Consider the following 21,041-nt stretch of genomic DNA (forward strand, 5'->3'; position numbering starts at 1 on the left):
TCTCTCTGTATCTCTCATGAACAAATTAAATCTTAAAAAAATAATTTGCATTCCCCTACTGATTAGTGATGATGACCACTTTTACATGTACCTGTTGGCCCTGTGTATGTCTTCTTTGGAGAGATGCCTATTCAGGTCCCAGTCCATTTTTAAATTAAACTTTTTTTTTTGCTAGTGAGTTATAGGACTTCCTTATATATTTTGGATATTCGCTTGTTTTTTTTTTTTTTCAGATTTTGTTTATTTATTCATGAGAGACACACACACACACACAGAGAGGCAGAGATACAGGCAGAGGGAGAAGCAGGCTCCATGCAGGGAGCCTGATGGTGGGACTCGATCCCGGGACTCCAGGATCATGCCCTGAGCTAAAGGCAGATGCTCAACTGCTGAGCCACCCAGGCGTCCCTATCCACTTCTTAACAGATACGTGGTTTGCAAATATTTTCTTCCATTCTGTAGCTTGTCTTTTAATTTTGTTTTAATGCTTAAATGAATAAACAATAAGATACCTATAATAAATATTTCATCAATGAAAAATTACTGCTTACTGTCTTTGAATGCCTGCTGTTCAAGAGAAACTGTCACATGTACTTTAATTATTTTTCTCTAATTTATCATTACAACAAAATCAGTATTATTATATCCATGTATAGAGTCTCAATATAGATTAAAATGTACCAAATATATTAGATAAGATCACTTAGCACAATGTGAGATCAGAGATTTATTTCTGGGCTTCTTTGTTTCAAAAGTTAACCATTTTCTGCTATATCATGATTCTAGGAAAAATCATGAAATCATCAAATTGAACTTTACCCCACATTGTGGCATTTTTCTACTTATTCATTGTGTTTTTCATGCTCTCTTTAAGCAGAATTCTAAATTTAGGAGAGAAATGTGTCTTACATAAGCTTAAAGAATCTAATATGTTTTTCCTTCCAATAGTAGTTATTTGTTTAAAAAAACAGTAAATAATGAATGTTTAATATATTGTACAGTTTTCAAAGTATAATTGAAGAAGGCTTTTTTGAGGGTTTGATTTCTCAGCATTTAACTCTACCTATTTATCATGTCAATTCTTGAAAGAGCAATTATTCTCTTTCCATCAACTGGTGTTCATGCGTAAGTTGTTCAGCTTTGACAGTATTGGAGTTTGCATTATGAGCCACTTTTTGGTATTGAGGATACTAACTCCCAAGGATGTCTAGCCCATTTTCTCTCTGAAGACCGTACCTCTTTCTCCAGCTAGAGTTCTGTGACTGAAACAGCAACTGGGCTGGATTCCCCACAGATATTTAAAGGCAGCCTGGCAATAGCCAGTCAGATTCTATATTTTATCAAGAATTAAAACCATTGTGTAAGGGCACCCGGGTGGTTCAGTCAGTTAGATGTCTGCCTTAGGCTCAGATCCTGATCTCGGGGTCCTGGGACCGAGCCCCATGTCCATCCCACTCTCTGATCATTGGGGAGTCTGCTTCTCCCTTTCCGTCTGCCCCTCCCCTTCTGCTGCTTCTGTTCTCTCTCCCTCTCTTTCAGATAAAGAAAAGGTCTTTTTAAAAAAAAAGACATTGTGTAATTTTTAACCTTGTTTTTAACATTTTTGTTTTGCCTTGTGTTTGTTTTGAGTGGCTTTCATTTATAAAGTTATCTTTAAGCACCTTGGCAGAGTGTTTTTGAGGAATTTTAGTTTTTATCTCTTTCTGTGCTAATGACCTCCTGTTTTCACTTATATATCCTGAATACTGTGCTTAACTAAATCACCTTCATAGCTGGAAGAGCTAGAGATTGGATTAATACCGTCTCAAAAGTGAGGAACCTTCTGATTGTGAACAGAAATGGGACAATAGGAAAATGGCCAAAGGGTGCAACCTTGTAGGAACAGAAGATGGAAAAGATAGGCCACAAACCAAGGGATGCAGGTGGACCCTAGAAGCTGGAAAAGACAAAGACCTAAATTATCCACTAGAGCTTTTGGAAAGGAATACAGCCCTGCTGACACCTTGACTTTAGCCAGTGAGACCCTAATTGGACTTCTAACCTACAGAATTGTAAAGTAATACATTTCTGTTATCTTAAGCCTCCAGTTTGTAGTAATTTGTGAGAGCAAAGTAGAAAACTAATACACACTATCTTCTTTGTCTTTTTCAAAATTAAGGTAATCAATGTTCCTGAATCTCCTTCTGCTTCAAAATTTTTTTCTCTTCTATCTCACAGAATCTTCTGTCTTCACCCTTATTTATTGAGTCTCTGTGAGGATTTCTGCAATGACTATTTTCTTACTGTGCCACTTTCTATATATGGGCTATTCCATCCAGTGCCATATAAGTAATGTGCTATAACTGTTTCATGCTTATTCCTAATTATGAAATAGCACCCCTACAACACTTCCAGAAGCCTGTGAGGGATTGCCCAACAGGAAGTTCCCACAGATACCATGAACTTAGTTTGTCCAAGATCAAATTCAGTGATGTCTTGCAAGGACTACACTTTTATTTACCCAAATCCCTCATTTCTTCAATTCCCGAAGCTATTCAATTGTATTATTATCTACCTAGTTTGATAAGCAGAAATTCTTAATATATCCCTCTTCCAGAAAAATGAGTGTCAATCAATAATTTCTAGCATCCAAATACAATTCCACTTCACCATTTTCACTATTACTGACCTAATTCAGCCCCTCATGACTTTTTGCTAAATCATTGAAAAATAGCATATACTGATATTTTTAAATGAAAAAAAGTAATCTTGTATTTTAATGTCTACATATGCTAGATTCAAGGATATATGTCTGTAGTATGTGTGACAGATGAGATGCTAATTATTGTGAACTTTAATCTCCAAGGGAAAAAATTGAGCCAGTACTGGACAAGATCAAGTTTCAAGATATTTAATTGATTATAATTGATAAGTTCACCTAATCAGACATGTGTTCATGTTTGCAGAATCATCAATATTTTTATTACTATTTTTTTATTTCCATAATATTAGTTATCGACTTGTAAGCACTCATCCAAACATACAATGCTTAAATATGGGAACTGGAACTATGGCTCTAATTGCAGTGTTCCATGCTATATTTAAGCAAAGCTATGCAAAATGTCACATTGAGCTCTGAAAAATTAAAATGTTAATAATTTTTATGAATAATTGCCTAATTTGCACATTCTGGGGTTTAATTTGAATGCTGTACTGATTATACAAGCCTTTGAATAATTCATGTATAGACGTCCTCCATTACCCTGACAATCAGAGTTTTACGCTGGTTCCAAAAAGCTGCCGTGAGACAACATTACCTACTATGATTGGGATGTAATCCTATATTAACTATTTTTCAGAAAGAAATAGAAATGAAGAGGAGTATCTGCAGAAAATTAATTGACAATTTTCTGTTTCAGATGACCTTTGTAAAATATATGTAAAACTATTTTTGTCATTTCTGTTTTGACTGATCTTCTGTAGAGTGACCTTATAAACATATGTGTAGATGTAATTTTTTTTATCCGAGAAAGAATCAAGATAAGAAAACCTGACACCACAGTTGACTGTATGAAATATAATAATTTTCACCCTCTAATAGAAGTCTTGTATCCTACTTGAGCTTTTGAAAAGACCTGGACGTATTGTAAGGATTTGTTTGGAGAGATTCTTAAAAGTCAGGCCAAGACATGCATTTATCTCTTCACAGACACCCAGAAGTCTCTCTGTTTCTTAAAAGTACTTAAACTTCCCATAAGAGGTAACTGGACTTACAAGTAATCTTGCCATTGCTTGAATGCAGGTACAATTTAGTATAGCAGGGGTACTCTTGCTCTAATAGGGATCTCAATTCCAAAGAATTGTGTTCCATCATAAGAATGTAATTCATGGGGCACCTTGTTGACTCAGTCAGTTAAGTGATGGACTCTTGGTTGTGACTCAGGTCATGATTGCATGGGTCTTGAGAGCAAGCTCTGCATTGGGCTTTCTGCTCAGAAGGAGTCTGTTTGAAGAAGATTCTCTTCCCCCCAATAAATAAATAAATCTTAAAAAAAATGATTTACTTCCACATTGTATCAATACTATCATCTAGCTCAGTGGTTAAGCGTAAGGCTATATAGTTGGACTACCTAGGGTTAAATCACACTCTGTCCCTTACTTACTCTGAGATCTTGAGCAAGTTACTTAGCCTCTCTTAACTTTACTTTTGTCATATAAAATGGTTTGGGGAGGATGGCAATAATGGTACCTGTTGTTTTTGTTTAGTTGAATAACTAATGAAGTAACCTATACTAAGACTAACATACTATGCAGCATACACTGAAAGATAAATGAACGTGACCTGTTGTTTTATTTATCAATGTTTCCACATATTACCTTTTGTTTTCTAGTTTTTATCCTTTGGTCTAGGTCTCTTCTATTTTATATGTTGTAGATGGCCTGAGTAATGGCAGTCCTTACTTCCATAATAGTTCCATATCCTCACTGGCCATGTTATTTACTTGGGCATATTCTAAAAATAGAAATTCTTACCCTCCTTCTCCACCATCAGCCTCCCCAGTTCTGATTTACTATGTCTTGGATGACAGATGAGGAATCTGTATTTTAAAAAAATGTTCCCAGGGCACCTGGGTGGCTCAGTCGGTTCAGCCTCTGACTCTTGATTTTGACTCACGTCATGATATCAGGGTTGTGAGATTGAGCCCAATGTCAGATTCTGCACTGGATGTGAAACCTGCTTAAGATTCCTTCTCTCCCCCCAAAACTGCTAGAACTCATACAGGAATTCAGCGAAAGGCAGGGTATAAAATCAATGCACAGAAATCAATTGCATTTCTATACACTAACAATGAGACTGAAGAATAAGAAATTAAGGAAATTGTACCAAAAGCTGTAAGATACTTAGGAATAATTCTAACCAAAGAGGCAAAGGATCTGTACTCAGAAAACTATAGAACACTCATGAAAGAAATTGAGGAAGACACAAAGAATGGAACAATGTTCCATGCTCATGGATTGGAAGAACAAATATTGTTAAAATGTCTATGCTACCTGGAGCAATCTGTACATTCAAAGCAGTCCCTATCAAAATACCATCAACATTTTTCACAGAGCTGGAACTAGCATTCCTAAAATTTGTATGAAGTCAGAAAAGACTCTGGATAACCAAAGGAATGTTGAAAAAGAAAACCAAGACTGGCTGTATCACAATGCAGACTTTAAGCTCTATTACAAAGCTGTAATCATCAAGACAGTATGTATTGGCACAAAAACAGACACATAGATCAATGGAATAGAATAGAGAACCCAGAAATGGACCCTCAACTCTATGATACACTAATCTTCAACAAAACAGGAAAGAATATCCAATGGAAAAAAAAACACAGTCTCTTCAACAAATGTTATTGTGAATGTTGGACAGCCACATGCAGAAGAATGAAACTGAAACATTTTCTCACACCACACAAAACTAGATTCAAAATGGATGAAAGACCTAAATGTGAGACAGTAATCCATCAAAATCCTAGAGGAGAACACAGATAGCAAACTCTTGGACCTCAGCTGCAGCAACTTCTTGTTAGACATGTTTCCAAAGGCAAGGGAAACAGGCAAAAATGAACTTCATCAAGTTAAAAAGTTTTGCAAAGCAAAGGAAAGTCAACAGAAACAAAAGACCACTGACAGAACGAGAGAAGATTTTTGCAAATGTCTAATCACATAAAAGGCTAGTATCGAAAATGTATAAAGCACCTATCAAATTTAAGGAACAAATAATCCAATCAAGAAGTGATCCCTGGGTGGCTCAGCGGTTTAGTGCCTGCCTTCGGCCCAGGGCATGATCCTGGAGTCCTGGGATTGAGTCCCACATCAGGCTACCTGCATGGAGCCTGCTTCTCCATCTGCCTGTGTCTCTGACTCTCTCTCTCTCTGTCTCTGTGTCTCTCATGAATAAATAAATAAAATCTTAAAAAAAAAAAAAAAAGAAGTGAGCAGAAAACATGAACAGAAATTTCTCCAAAGACATACAAATGGCCAACGACACATGAAAAAAAGTGCTCAACAACATTTGACATCAGGGAAACACAAATCAAAGCCATAATGAGATATCACCTCACATTAGTCAAATGGCTAAAATTAGCAAATCAGGAAACAACAGATGTTGGCAAGAATTTGCAGAATAGGGAACCCTTCTACATTGTTGGTGGGAATGCAAGCTGGTGCAGCCACACTGGGAAAACATATGGAGGTTCCTTAAAAAATTGAAAATTGAGCTACCCTACAACTCAGAAACTGTGCTACTAGGGATTCACCCCAAAGGTACAAATGTAATGACCTGAAGGGACACTTGCACCCTAATGTTTATAGCAGCAATGTCCACAAGAGCCAAACTATAAAAAAGCCCAGGTGTCTATTGACAGCTGAATGAATAAAGGAGGTGTGGTATATATACACAATGGAATACCATTCAGCCATCAAAAATGAAATCTTGCCATTTGCAATGATGTGGATGGAACTAGAGGGTATTATGCTAAGCAAAATAAGTCAATCAGAGACAGTTATTACATGATCTCACTTGTATGTGGAATTTAGGAGACAGAATAGTGGACTGTGAGGGGAAAATAAAACAAATGAAGTCAAAGAGGGAGACAAACCATAAGAGACTCTTAGTCATAGGAAACAAACTGGGGGTTACTGGAGAGGATGAGGTGGGAGATGCGGTAACCAGATGATGGACATTAAGGATGTCACATGATGTAATGAGCACTGGGTGTTATATAAGACTGAGGAATCACTGAACTCTGTCTCTGAAATTAATAATACGTTATATGTTAATTAATTTAATTTAAATTAAAAAAAGATTCTCCTCCCTCTGCCCGACTTACCCACCCTGCTCTCTCACACACATGTATTCTCTCTCTTTCTTAAAATAAAATAAAATAGAATTTATATAAAATACCCCCTCCCCCCAAAAAAATTCCTCCCAGGTTATTTTCATAATCAAACTCATCAGGAACCATTCACTCTTTGTCATGATCATTCAACTGTGCTTCAGAATCAAAACATCCTAAAGGTGTTTGTGAAATCTTGTGAGGTTGACATTTGTGCCTTTTCCTGGAAAGAAAGATTTATCAAGTTTTGCCTTTCAAAATGTAAAGACAATAAACTATCTCATGCCTAGAATCAGACAATGAGAGAGCCACAAACTCTCATGTATGGATTTGACTTGCTCTATGAATTGTGTCTACTAGTAAATATGTTAAGTTAATATTTGGTAAGTATGTTAAGTATGTTATAAACTCAGTTGCTTAAAAGTCATATATCTGGCAAATATGAGATTTTTAAAAGAAATCATCATTCTAAACAAATCATTTTGCATGTAACCATGTTTATCAATAATAAAGTTTACAAATCAAGAGAATTAATTTCAACTTTGTAAAATAGAAATATAATTTTAATTTAGAGGACTACATTGAAAGGTTGATAGAAAACTTCTTTTTCATTTTAATTAATGTGAACCCATATAAGTGACTCTTTTATTATTCATATATGTCTTTAAACATTATATATAAAATGAGGAAAGTGGAAAATACTACATATATAATTTAAAGTACATTGTGTTAATATCTTATATAAACAATTGGTAACATCAAGTTTTCTATATCAGTTTTTATCATTTGGGAGTTTTCCTGATGAAGTTCTACAGCAAAGAACAAATAGTTAGAATAGGGTTCCATCCAGGTCTAAAGAGCATTTTAGTTACTATTGAAAATCCAAGTAGATTTTATAGAAACCTAAGCTTCATGTGTTTATGTTAGTTGAAAAAGTGACCTTTTTTCCATATATGTTGGTTACAAAGTAGTAGATAAGGATTATTCCATGAGTAGAGAGGTTGTGATATTTCCTAATAGGTGGTCAAGATTGCAAGTTTATTTGGGAAGGAATAGAAAGGAGAGGATAGGGAATTAATATCTACTCCCAGAGACAGTGACAGGTTCGGTTATAAACTTTGGTGGCATCAATTCACCCGGGGCCAGATTATATTGGATTTGAAGTATTGAAACTTAAAACCTGCAGTACCACTGGTCCATTTGGCTTTAGCTTCATAAACTGCAGGCCCGCTGGACTTTTGTCTTCTTTGGGCTGCATTCTACATGGACATTGACTCAGCAAAAATCTACTGAATCTACTGAGGGTGTTCTGTTTATAAGGTGTTTTAGAATCTCTTTTGCTTTAGCATAAATAGACCAAAGTAAATGAGAGAAACAAAACTGGAGACAGAGGGTGATACATGAACAGACAGGAAAGGTACATAAAGGCATTGAGGAGAGAGAGACATAGAGCAACATGTCAGTGAGCAATGAAGCTGCAGAAAAATAGAGAAGAAAGAAGGTGAGAAAATTAAAGAGAAAGAGATAGAAATGGTACCTGCTTTCCACATGAACTACCAATCCGTACACTACCGCGGCCTCCCCCCAAAAAGCTAATATAATTTAACTGGTAGTCTAGCCATGATTATATAAATGTTTTTGAAAAAAAGAAATTTAGGGCATAGGTGTCATGGTTATAATCATACAAATGCCATTATTTCATATGCATCTATTGCTGGAAGCAAGTCTCTTCTTCATTTTATTTGAAAATTTGGCTTATAATATGCAGTGATCCATCATTTGTAAGAGAAATGTGCAGGAAGATAAATTGTACAGTATTCTGACAAATCTTATTAGAGCAACATATAGAAGAGGAAAAATTAACAGCTAATCCATTATAAATGTCAAACCCACAGTGCCACTTTCTTCCTAACTATTGTATTTCCATTTCTTTCTCATTAATTCTTAGTTCTTATGAAATAGTTTTCATTGGTTGGTCAGTCATGTATATCCATGAACTTCTAATCAAATATGTCACTATTGCCTTTAATTTAAAAGCATATTGCAAAAAGTCAGTGAAAATTTTGTTTCTTTCTATAAAGAATAGACAAATGCATACCACAAAATTAATTACTTTGGTCTTTCTTTTACATTAAAGTTGAGGGGGAGAAGCCTTATTTCATGTTTCTTTTCAATTTTAGGCTGTATTATTATAAAGATTGTCAGAGTAGAAAAGACAAAAGTCATTATAGTAATATTTTCAGAAAGTCCATAAACAAATAACTTGCTATACATTTACTAAATTCTTTAGGGAGAAGATTGATTGTAAGATAATGATTTGAGTCACTCTATTTATGGAAGATGTTTCTTAAGATGGTTTGGTTTATTTTAAATTTTTTCTACATGACATGTTTTTCCTTTCCCTTCCTTTTTTATTTGCTGGTGAGTCATTTACTTCCTGTATATGTGAGGTCATGACAGAGACAAACAAAGCCAATCAGTATTTTCCCCAGAAATAGTAGATTAAAGATATTTGCAAATACTTCACTACTACCCACTTTGAGGAGTAGAATTTAATTTCCATTCTGTTCAACGTGATTTGTTTGGCCAAAAGAAAATGGCAGAAGTGATGCTATACCATTTGGAACAACATGGATGGAGCTGGAGTGTACAATGCTAAGCAAAATAAGTTAGAGAAAGACAAATACTATATGATTTCACTTATATGTGGAATTTAAGAAACAAAACAAAGAACAAAAATGAAAAAAAAATAAGAGAAAGAGAGAGAGACAATCAGGAGAGAGAGAAATCAGACTCTTAATTATAGAGAACAATTTGATGGTTACCAAAGGGAAGACGCTTGGGAATTAGTTTCAATAGGTGATAGATATTAAGGAGTGTACCTGTTGTGATGAGCACAGGGTGATGTATGGAATTGTTGAATCACTGTATTATATGCCTGAAACTAATATAGCACTGTAAGTTAACTGACTGGTATTAAAATATAAACTTAAAAAAAAGTGATGCTATAATAATTTAGGCCTTAGGTTTTACGAGGAATACAACTTCACTATCCTTCAGGAGCCATGAGTAAACATAGTAAGAAGGTCATCTACCCTAAGGCCACCAACCTACATAGGAAGTCCAAACTACGTAGATATTCCACATGTAAGTACTCAGTTGACAGCACCCCAGTTGAGCCAAGACTTCTAGACATCCTCATAAAGGAGCAGAAGCCACAATGGATCATCCAGACTAGGTGCATAGTCCTTGAATTCTACCAAATAACCTCTGTTAACACAGCTTGCGACAGGATATTTGCCCAGGCAACCGTGCCCCAAAATTTATGACCTACAAAACTGTAAGACATAATAAATGTCTTCTTTTGAGCTACAATGTTTGTGGTTGTTGTTATAGTGGGTTTGATATATGGATGTTAAAAGAAGGAAGTTGTGTTTCTACTGGAGTTGTTAAAGGAGATTATGCGAACATACAGAAATCTGGTTGGACAAAAGACATACCCACTTATTACATGCGATATGATCTGATAAATTGATTTAGGTTTTACTGCCTACAGTATAAGGCAGTTTGATTTTGTTTCTAGTATTTGCAGCGTTACTTAATAGGTCTTGAAAAAAATCCTGATAATTAGTTAAAACTTCAAGTGTGCTGTAATAATCCTTTAGTGGTTTTTGGATTTATAAATAATTTCCATAGTTTACAAATACTAGATCAAAATAACATTTAGGGACATTTTGCTGTCAAAAGTAATTATGAAAATGTCATCAAATATGCACATCCTTTAACAAGATATAAAAGCTCATTAAATCCTGGAGACTCATACTCCTTTGGCCTTCATATTATTTTACTATCCTGGGACTCCTTCTCCTGTCTCTGTTGGTGCTATTTCTTCCTTCACATTTTCCTTCCATTATAATTTCTTAATATATTGTTCTTGTTCACTTTCCCCCTCCATGTATTAAACTGCAGTAATTATTCTTCTCCTCCTAATGTCACTATTCCTCTTCCACATATAGCTATATGGCTCTTAAATCTATACTTCCAACCTCCAACTGGTGGTTCCATCTCCATCTACCCATTTTCAACTGCCTGTTTATTACTATTTTTAGTAATTCCCATAACTTGCAACACAAATTGCCTAAAAACAGAGACATCTCAATTTAATTTCTCTTTCTGGTCTCCTTCTCTCCCTCCTTTCCTTACCATTTGCTAGTCTTCATTTGAGGGAAAGTCGAGACTAATATTCTTATAACACAAATGTTATTTCTATTTTTACCCATGTATTTTGGTAGCTCTTCACTGCACACACAGTGTAGTCTGACTATGGTATCCTGGTATTATAGGCCTATAATAAAAAATGCATCTTCTCTCTCATATTTTAGTCTTCTGGGATTAAATGTATACTTTATGCTTTAGCCCAATTGGCCAAAGTTAGTTTCCTCAAGTGTAATTCATTAAGAACATGTCATAATTAATATAAATTGGATAAAGCAAATTTACATTACTTATTTTCCAAATATTAAGTGTGAGTATGTTGTATAACATTCTACATAAATATGAATAAGTGTGAGGTAAATATTTTAAAATTTTCATTATGAGAAGTCACATTAATGAAAAGAAGCATTCATGGGGTCTTTATTAATTAATTAGCACTTTTTTTCCTCACCTACATTTAACACAATGAGAGACAGATGAGGAGAGTTAAATAAATGAGTGTATTTTGTTATCATTGTACTGATGTCCAGAAATACACACATTGATTGATTGTATAAACCCCCAAATAGCAATATGTATACGTTTTCTTCCATTTCATATATTTTTCTAGAATAAAAATAGACTAATTTTAATGATTATTTCCTTTACTGAGACATGAAAAAATTAAGAATCATCCAATTCAATTAAGATATAACAGAAACAACAACAACAAAAATCTTTATCCATAAAAATATGAAAACTCATGAAGATCACAAAATACATTTTTTATATGAAAACACACATGTTGTACTACAAGGTTGAATCGTATATTTTAAAAAGAACAGAGCAGGTATACATTCTGGGTGTTTCATTTGGCCAAATACAAATGAATTTAGATTAACTAAGCTCTTGTCATGAATCCTTTTAAGAGGTTTTCTAATGTACTATTAAGAAAGAAATATTCGTTTCAATTTGTCGAGGCTTAAATTCAATACAGGAAGATACACATTAAATTATGGCCGGAGATTTCTCTTTCAGAGAAGTTTTATTTTTGTTTCAATTTATATGTAAATTTACACCTAAAGTAACATACATTTATAAACAAAAACCGGAAATGTTTAATATGAACTTCAAACGTAAGTTTATACAGAATGATATTCATACCTCAAATAAAAACAAAATACTTGAAATAGGACTTTAGATTCTTATAACGTTGTGTTATAGATAACAATGAACAATGGGGAAATGGCTAAACATAAATACTATGTAATCATTTTTTACATAATTTGTTGATTAAAGTTTGCATTACAATGTGCCTACACATTACACTCAAGGCATGATAAAAGTGTGGATGCTGAAAACCTAATAAATATCAGTTTTTGATATCTTACTATATGATAGTGGCCATGCTAATATTTTTCACTGGCACAATTTCACTTTATTCCAGTTTAAAATTTGGTGTTCTCTGAGTCCAAAGCAAGCTATCTAGACCAATATGGCATCCTTCATTTATCACTCAGTCCATCTGGTTACTGAAATTCGGTCCATCCTTTTTCATCTACTCCTACTGTTCTTTTATCTTGCTGACCTGATGTTTTTTTGAAACTTCAGATTTATGTCCTTTAACATTTTTATTTTTATAATGGTAGACTGGATCTAGATTACTACCAGGACATTGAGAATATTAGGAAAAGTTTTTCAGAACATGTTAGGAGTTCACAGTGAAAAAACTTAGTGGAACCATGTAAAACATGAGAAATAAACATTTTAAGAAATAATTAAAATGATATAGAAACTAAGTCACATTCAGATTCTGAAACCTCTCAGTTACAGGGAAATTGTTGCATTCTTTTATATAAAAGTCTTTGCTGCTTCTTTTAATTCAACTAGGCAATGAATGAGAATGACATTATCTATCTCATTCATAGTTTTAAAGATCAGATAAGTTGTCCTATACGGTATATGACTCTCCTAGCCTGCTGCTATTTTGGCTTGCCCAGAGTGTCCAAAGAAACATGGTCAAGAGAGAGAGCAATCTTGTATATGTCTTATGTCTAAATTTCCAGCTCAATGAACTTAGTGAATGTATCTATGTATCTATCCATCTATGGATCTAGTTATCTATCTCCTAAACTTTTCTCTTCATTGCAATGTGTTTTGGAATATTGCCCGAGAAGACCAGTAGAGCCTACCTGGGATATTTGATTTAATTGACTATGAGGAGGGCTGTGTGTGTAGATGGATGCATGTGTTGTGTGTGTGTGTGTGTGTGTGTGTGTATGTGTGTGTTTGATTCTGTGATCTCATGGACACTGATATATCAAAAATTTAAAGTTCCCCCTTCCACTTGGGGTCTCTATGGATCTTGCTATCAAGAAAAATTATTAATCTCCTAAACTAAAATAAAGAGGACACTGAGATTAGATAAATCCTAATAATACCACACCATCATAGACTTATATCAAGAACAAAAAATTATTTTCTATGATTAATATTAGAAAAAATATTACACCATAATGCTCTACATGATCTGGACCTTGACTCTCTATCCAATCTCCTGTCACTGTCACTTCTGACTACCTCGTTTACCACACTATAGCCACATCTAGTACCCCTCTATTTTTCAATGGACATTAGCTCATTCCTGCCTCAGAACTCTCTGCCTAGAAAGTACCCCCAAACATCAGAAGTCTGGTTTATCCTTGTCATTCAGGTGTTACCATACATGCCCCCCTCCAAGAGCAAGAAGGGCTTTATCCAACTTGACCCTCAAACCTGGAATAGTACCTCAGTAATTTCTGCTCACATTACTCTCTGTAATTTTCTTTTTTCTTTCTTTTTTTAAAATTTTTATTTATTTATGATAGTCACAGAGAGAGAGAGAAAGAGAGAGAGAGAGAGAGACAGAGACAGAGACATAGGCAAAGGGAGAAGCAGGCTCCATGCACCAGGAGCCCGACGTGGGATTCGATCCTGGGTCTCCAGGATCGCACCCTGGGCCAAAGGCAGGCGCTAAACCACTGCGCCACCCAGGGATCCCTTTTTTTTTTTTTTTAACTTTTATTTAAAGTCTCTGCAATTTTTATATGATAACATATAACTAGTTTTATTTTCTCTTTCTGCGGCCATATAGATAGAATTCAGTACCTATTTCTGCCTGTCCTGCTATAGTTGCTCAGAAAATTGTGTGAATGAATTAATTTAGTTAGTAAAGAGGAAACAAACAGATGGGAAGTATATAAACTAAACCTTGAAGTTCAGCACTTTTCAACATAATATACATTTAAATATGTTTTTAAGAACAAAGAAAATGCATCATATCACTCAGGTACACATGAACCTTGTAAGGCATTAGGAAAGGAAATGAAAGAGAACAATGTTGATAAGATGGAATTGAATATCAATCAGCTCACTGGGACCTGCTGCCATTGTAACATCAGTTCTGTTATATTATCCCATTTTTAGTGTTCCCAACATACACTTTAGTGACTCAGGGCAGACCCCACAACTGAGTTCACATGTGTTGTGTTTTTAATTACATGTTGATAATACTATGATCTCTACTTTATTTCACTAATTCATTCACCAACAGCTAAATAAAATGAAAGGATTCTAACTTAGAAGCAATTTCCCCCAAAAAGAAATGGAAGGTTTCTAGCAATTTATACATGTAGACTGCTTCCATAGAACAATATAGGAATTATATGCAAACCCACTCTTGCTTTGGTGAGAAAGTAGGAGGGGATTGGGTCAAGAAACTGTCTATGGTTCACAAAGCAGGAGGGAAAGCAAGAGACGGTTGAGTGAGCTAGAAATGATGTTCTCAGAGCATCATTTCTTGCAAGAAAGAATCAGTAGAAGAAACATTTGGGATTTGTTTCTGTGTTGAGTGCTCTCTCATGGGTAATGTGAAGTCCTAGAAACAAAGAACCAATATCCATTTGAAGAGTAAAATAAATCTCAACCAAAAAAAAAAAAATGTTAGTAGGAATTAGAATCGGTATTCTCAAACTTACAAGTCTGCCTGTCTTGTATAAATTCCATTTTTTGCCATTCTATAAAATGCACATTTTACCAGTGTCATTTCCTGTCATGTAATTTTGTAGTATCTTGATAAGCTAGGCTATAGTTCCTCGTGAAAGGGACATCTGTTTATATATCTTTATATCACAAACCACAGCTGAACGTTTTACACAATTAAATCCTGATGGAGCTAATTATCATATATCACTAATTGAGAGTACTTATGGCACTTCCAAGTATCTCAGTAGAAGGAAAAACTGGATAGAAGTATATGTTTATTCATACATCCAATAAATTTGTTTTAAGATTCCATTGTGTGCCAGGAATTGTTAAAGGTACTGGAGATAACAGCAGTGAACAAAATAGAATGAATCCTCTGCCCTTTTTAGGACTCACGTTGTACTTTGAAAAGAGAGACAATAAACAGAATAAATAAATGAACAAACTGTATAGTGTGTCAGCTGATCATAGAATGATTGAAGGGAAATAAAGCAGAGAAAAGGATGGGATTGTACTTGGGTTGTAATAGCACTTCAGTGTCTCTCTCTCTCTCTCTCTCTCTCTCTCTCTCTCTCTCTTTCTTGTTTGTTTGTTTCAGCTACAGTTATGCAAATTTCTTTTATCACCATCCAAAAGAGTACATGTATTTTCCTAACACGCTAAAAAAGATTAATGAAGCCTGTAAATCCTATGAATTATTGATGCGTTCAAGGCAAAGATAAACATTAGTCACCATTTTTGTGTGTGTGTGAGGTGTATCTGTCTGTGTGTTTTGGTGCATGAGGAAATGTTATTTAAGTCTCAGGTATGTAGTGTTCTTTGAGTGGAAAAAGCCATCTAAAATCTGACCATTACTACTTATCACTTTTTATTATTAAGTGATTATACAAAACCATGGTATGTGTCAGTCATCCATGATGCCAGCATTAATATATGACAAATTAGACTTAGCTCCTCAGAGCATCCTTTTTCTGCCATTCTATCAAGAATGGCCCTGTCAACTCCTCCTCTTCTAATAGGAAAAGGAGTTTGTTTCCTGCAAAATGCACTAATCTGTGCCATAGAAAGGTAGTCACATGTTGTATGCACTTAGTAAACAATGGTTAATTAAAAGAAAAGAATAGATTTTTAAACATTGGGACAACAGGATTTCAAAATATTTTACCAGTAGTGTAAAGTGGAAGGATGTCAAGGCCTATATGTTCTGAACCACCCCTCTCCTTTCTCTGTCATTCAAGCAAGCGATAAAACAACTACATTGCAAAACCATGTTGGTGCTTATAAATGTGAACTAATTAAGTATCAATAAAAATTAAGTCTCAGAAATACCGAGCCTTAACAGTTGGATTTGAATCTGGCATATATGTAGATTCAGTAGAAATGAATCTCCATCCTAAAAATGCAGAAGAGGGAAGAAAAATAAATAGATATAAAACAGTAATTACCAAATAAACAAGGAAAATCACTGCAAATTTCAACCTCTCATTTTGGCCAGCTCTGGAATTTTGCATTATTACTTTATCCTTCCTATTTTCTCTATTTTTGAACCAAGCACTTAAAAAAATATTTTTATGAGACCGGATCTACTTTAATTAGTAAGCTTAGTTTGAGATTTATCACAGATATAGTTTGTGTGTGCTTTTCTGTGCTTATTTTAAGAATATCCTTTTAAGATCATAGTCAAAGAAAATACTCAGCATATCTTAATATTTTTTCTCTTTGGATTTATTCTTTAGCACCATTTTTTCTTACTTTAGGGGAAAAAAGGGCTCTTTATTGTACAGTAATACTTTTAAACTTATTTCCCAACAGCTGTGTACATATTATTCTTCCTCTTTTATGAACATATTCCCATTTAACTTGAAATAATCAATTATTTTTATAAACTAGCAAAGTAGTTTTATATAAGGATATAAGCAAAATTAGAAAAATAACAGTAGAGCCAAAATATTTTCAGAAAGCCACTGAGGAAAAGGACTAAAATTATGCTGGAATGAAAATAATTCTTAATCTGAATTCAGAATTTCATAATAAAATTTGAAAGCATATATCTTTATTTCATAAAATGTACAACTATTTTTCTCAGATGGATGAATTATTTTTTTCCTGGTGGCTACAGGCAGAGTGATCTGCCTTCAACTCTATTTTTGTCAGCAATCCAGCTTTTCAGTATCATAGCTAGTCAGCATGTTCTTTTTTTCTTTTCTAGATGGTAATGGCACTGGCATGTCTAAATCTCCCCAGTATAATTATTTAGAGCTCCAAATATTTAGGACGAAACTCTGCAAACAACTCAGTGGCCCATTAGTTTCTTCCCTCAACAAATTAGTAAATCCAGCATCTAAAAAAAAAAGATGGCATTTTAGAATCTCACACCCAGCATCATTTTGGAACGACTTAAAAAAAAAAAAAAAAAAAAAAAAGGCCCAGATCTTGGATCTCTCAATAAGAAAGGCAGGAGGTACTTTTTGTGAGATTACTGTTTACTAAAACTGAGTAGGTCTGTCACTCACTTAAATTTTATGGTCCTAAATTCTTGGGGAAATAGAACATTGTCAAATTGTCCCATCCTAAGAGTACTTTATGGTGCACAGTGTCTTGACAGCAAAATAGAAAACAGTGTTAAGAAGGTCACTGAAAATCATTCTGCTATCATTGAAAAGTTTACTCTTTGTAGCAATGACATGCAGCTACTCCAGATTTCTTGCTAACTGTGCTTTCAAAGGATGGACAATAAATACCTTTCAGGTTAGTTTAAAGTGCTCAAGCAATCTGCGGAAGAATGGTTGGCGTGTTGACACAGTTGTACAGTGCAGCCTACTAAGGGGTTGTTCTCAAAGGAGATCTCCTCTGGTCAAATGTCATAGCCTAAGAAGTTGATGACAATCACAGGGCCCTGGACCTCTTCAGAAAACCAACCCAAAAGCAGGAATTTGTGCAATGTAACTCCTGGGATCTAAGGAGTGCTGAATTTCTTCTGTAAACCACTTGGCTTCACACCATTGAGCCTTCAGTTGCTTTGACGTGCAAAAAAGGAAAGCAGATTAGCAAAATGTGTCAAACAAGCTCCATTCCTTTTGAAATTTGAGTAACCAAACAAATACTCTGTATATTGGCATGGAAATACACATACACATATAGTTTTACTTGTAGGTAGATACAGTAATTATATAAATGATATAGATGCGGACATAGTATAGATGTAGGTATAGGTACATGTATGTATATAAATACATGACTGTTTATGTAGGTGTGCGTCATGTGTTGGAGTAGAGAAGGCCTGTAGTTCCTTGTGCATATTTGGGAAAGAAGAACTTGGAAGCATTGGTAGACTTCACATATTTTATTTTCAAAAGTGACTCAGTCTAAAATTAACATGACAATAAAGATTACCTATGCTAAAAAAGAAAATCCATGACAAAATTAGAAACTGACACATCCTGGCTCAGAATAGCATCATTTAGGTCAATAAACCCAATTCTTTTCCCAAGGTTCCTTACTTTTACTTTTTTTACTTCTTTTTTTTCCCAAAGACAGAGACAGAGAGAGAGAGAGAGGAGAGAGAGACAGAGACAGAGACAAAAAGTGAGGGTAAGGGGTAGAGGGAAAGGGAGAGAGAAACTCAAGGAGATTCCGTGCTGAGCGCAGAGTCCACATGGGGCTCAATCTCACAACCCTGAGATCATGACCTGAGCGGAAACCAAGAGTCGGTTGCTCAACCAATTGCACCACCCAGGCACCCCTGCTTTTACTTCTTGATTGCAAATGTAGCTTGCTTACTAATTTGTTCTATGTTATGGTTTTAATGAACACAGAGATGTCCTTCATAAAAGGACAGCAATAGAGCAGGTATCAAAATGATGATATGATGTTACCAAGTATACAAGAATTTTGTCACTTTGCTTTTAGTTTTTCAACTGGGAACATATTTTATTTCTCTTACAACTTGCTTCATTTGGGTCATCTCCACAGTTAGGGAGCTACTTTATAGGAAAATTAATGATATTGTGAATGTTAGTCCTCAAATATTTTAGCCACAAAATCTAGTAATATGTTAATAACCAATTTAAATAGAAAATGCTATCATAATTTTTATAATAACTCATCAGTTCCTTTTCATCATACAATACTGATAAGCAAAGGAAGAACATTTTCTTTATAATTCTAATAAAGCCATATTTTAGATTAGTATATTATTTAAATGTGTAAACTGCAAATTGACAACATCTGGTACTTTAATACAAGATGATATGGCACTGATTATAAGATCAAGGTTACAGAATTTGACACAGGTTCCTTATGCATTATAAAAATAGCAATAATTAATTCAAAGCTGCAACTGACTGCATTTTGATGCCCTTTGAACTTTGAAATGAGAAGATCTGTAGTATCTTCCTAATTGGTACACAGAAGTAACACAGAAATGAATAATAGACATGAGATGTACTTAAAAATGAAAATGACTACATGATATATAATAGTTTTAGCATTTAAAACACATTTTAAGTGGTCATTGAGATATATTACTTACTTCGTTGTTTACCATGATATTCTATTAAAATTACTTCATTATGAACTGTTTGTTGAATGAAGTTCAAACAACTTAAGTTATTTGAAAGGGACTATAAGATATTCGGCAATGAAAGAAACACAAGTATATTGTACATATGTAACTGGAAATTAATATTAAAAATCATCTCTATGTGTCTAATCATTTCTTCAAAAGTATCCAAAATAAGACATAATCAGTTTTAAAAGGTTAATTCAAAATAAAGTAGTAATAAATAATGAAGTTTACTCTGTAATTAGTATTCTGTATGTTGGTGAGAAAATGCTCAATATGCATTTTTTAAATTTAGCACATTATAAACATGATTACATTTTGTTGCTGAGAGATAAAAAATATACTTAACCTTTTTTATCTACTTGAAGTGAGTGTAAAAAAAAGCAAAGCTGACAACTGCAACAAAAATAGAAAATCATTAAGCTAACATTAAGAAATTAAGTTTTGTGTCCTCAGTGAAGATTCATTACTCCATTCAAGAATACTCTGAAATAATATATAATGTTTTTTTGTATCTCTGAAATGTTTATAAAAATATATTCCTAAAAGCTTTATAAATAGCAGGGACATTTTTGTAAAGGACAATCAATAAGACAATGAATATAGAATTTCATAGTCCTGAAATATGTTTTAATAATATGAGGCTTGTGGGTCACTTGAAAAGGTGACACAGTCTAATACTTAGAACAGTTCATCAGAAGTCATGAATTTTATTTGCAATTTCTATCTATGAAATGTCCTCAGACAATATGCAGGGAGAAAATGAAGGTAATAATATTTGCTTGCTTCTTATCAGACAAAAATTTTCCAAAGACTCATGGGCTATTTTTTAAAAAAATAAGGTTTCAAAATCCTAAGGGAAAAGAGTTGTGCCATTTGTAACTATAAAATATTATTTCAAATATGAACTATGAATCTTCACTTGTTACGAATTTCAAAATTAATCTCAAAAGAAAAGAGCTTTATGCAGGGAATTTTTTCTTGGTTAAAATGTCATGAACTTGGCAAAAGATTTAGTGTTTTTAGGGAAGGACCTATATCGGAATAAATTTTCAGAATTGAAACTTTCTGAATGTCTCTAGGCATTTTAAATAATATAAAAATGTCAGTATCTCAGTATTGTGAATTTTTATCTCAACACAAAGACAGACTCTGTCACAGAAGATGACATTAACACTAAGGAGAGATAGGTCATCTCCCATGAGCTTTGGGTTTTTCTTCTTCCTTCTGACTTCATTCCACTTTATTCAAAGTGAGCACATATTCCTAGCAAGGTCCTCAATCGAATCTAAAATTATAGATCACAGACAGATATTGAATGCTCCGGTATGGGTCAGAAGGCAGAGAGCAAGAGGAAACAAGGTGTAGATTAATATATTTCACTTATTCTT

Source organism: Canis lupus, chromosome 15 (assembly GCF_048164855.1).
Source record: "Canis lupus baileyi chromosome 15, mCanLup2.hap1, whole genome shotgun sequence".
In the NCBI taxonomy this organism is placed as follows: domain Eukaryota; kingdom Metazoa; phylum Chordata; class Mammalia; order Carnivora; family Canidae; genus Canis; species Canis lupus.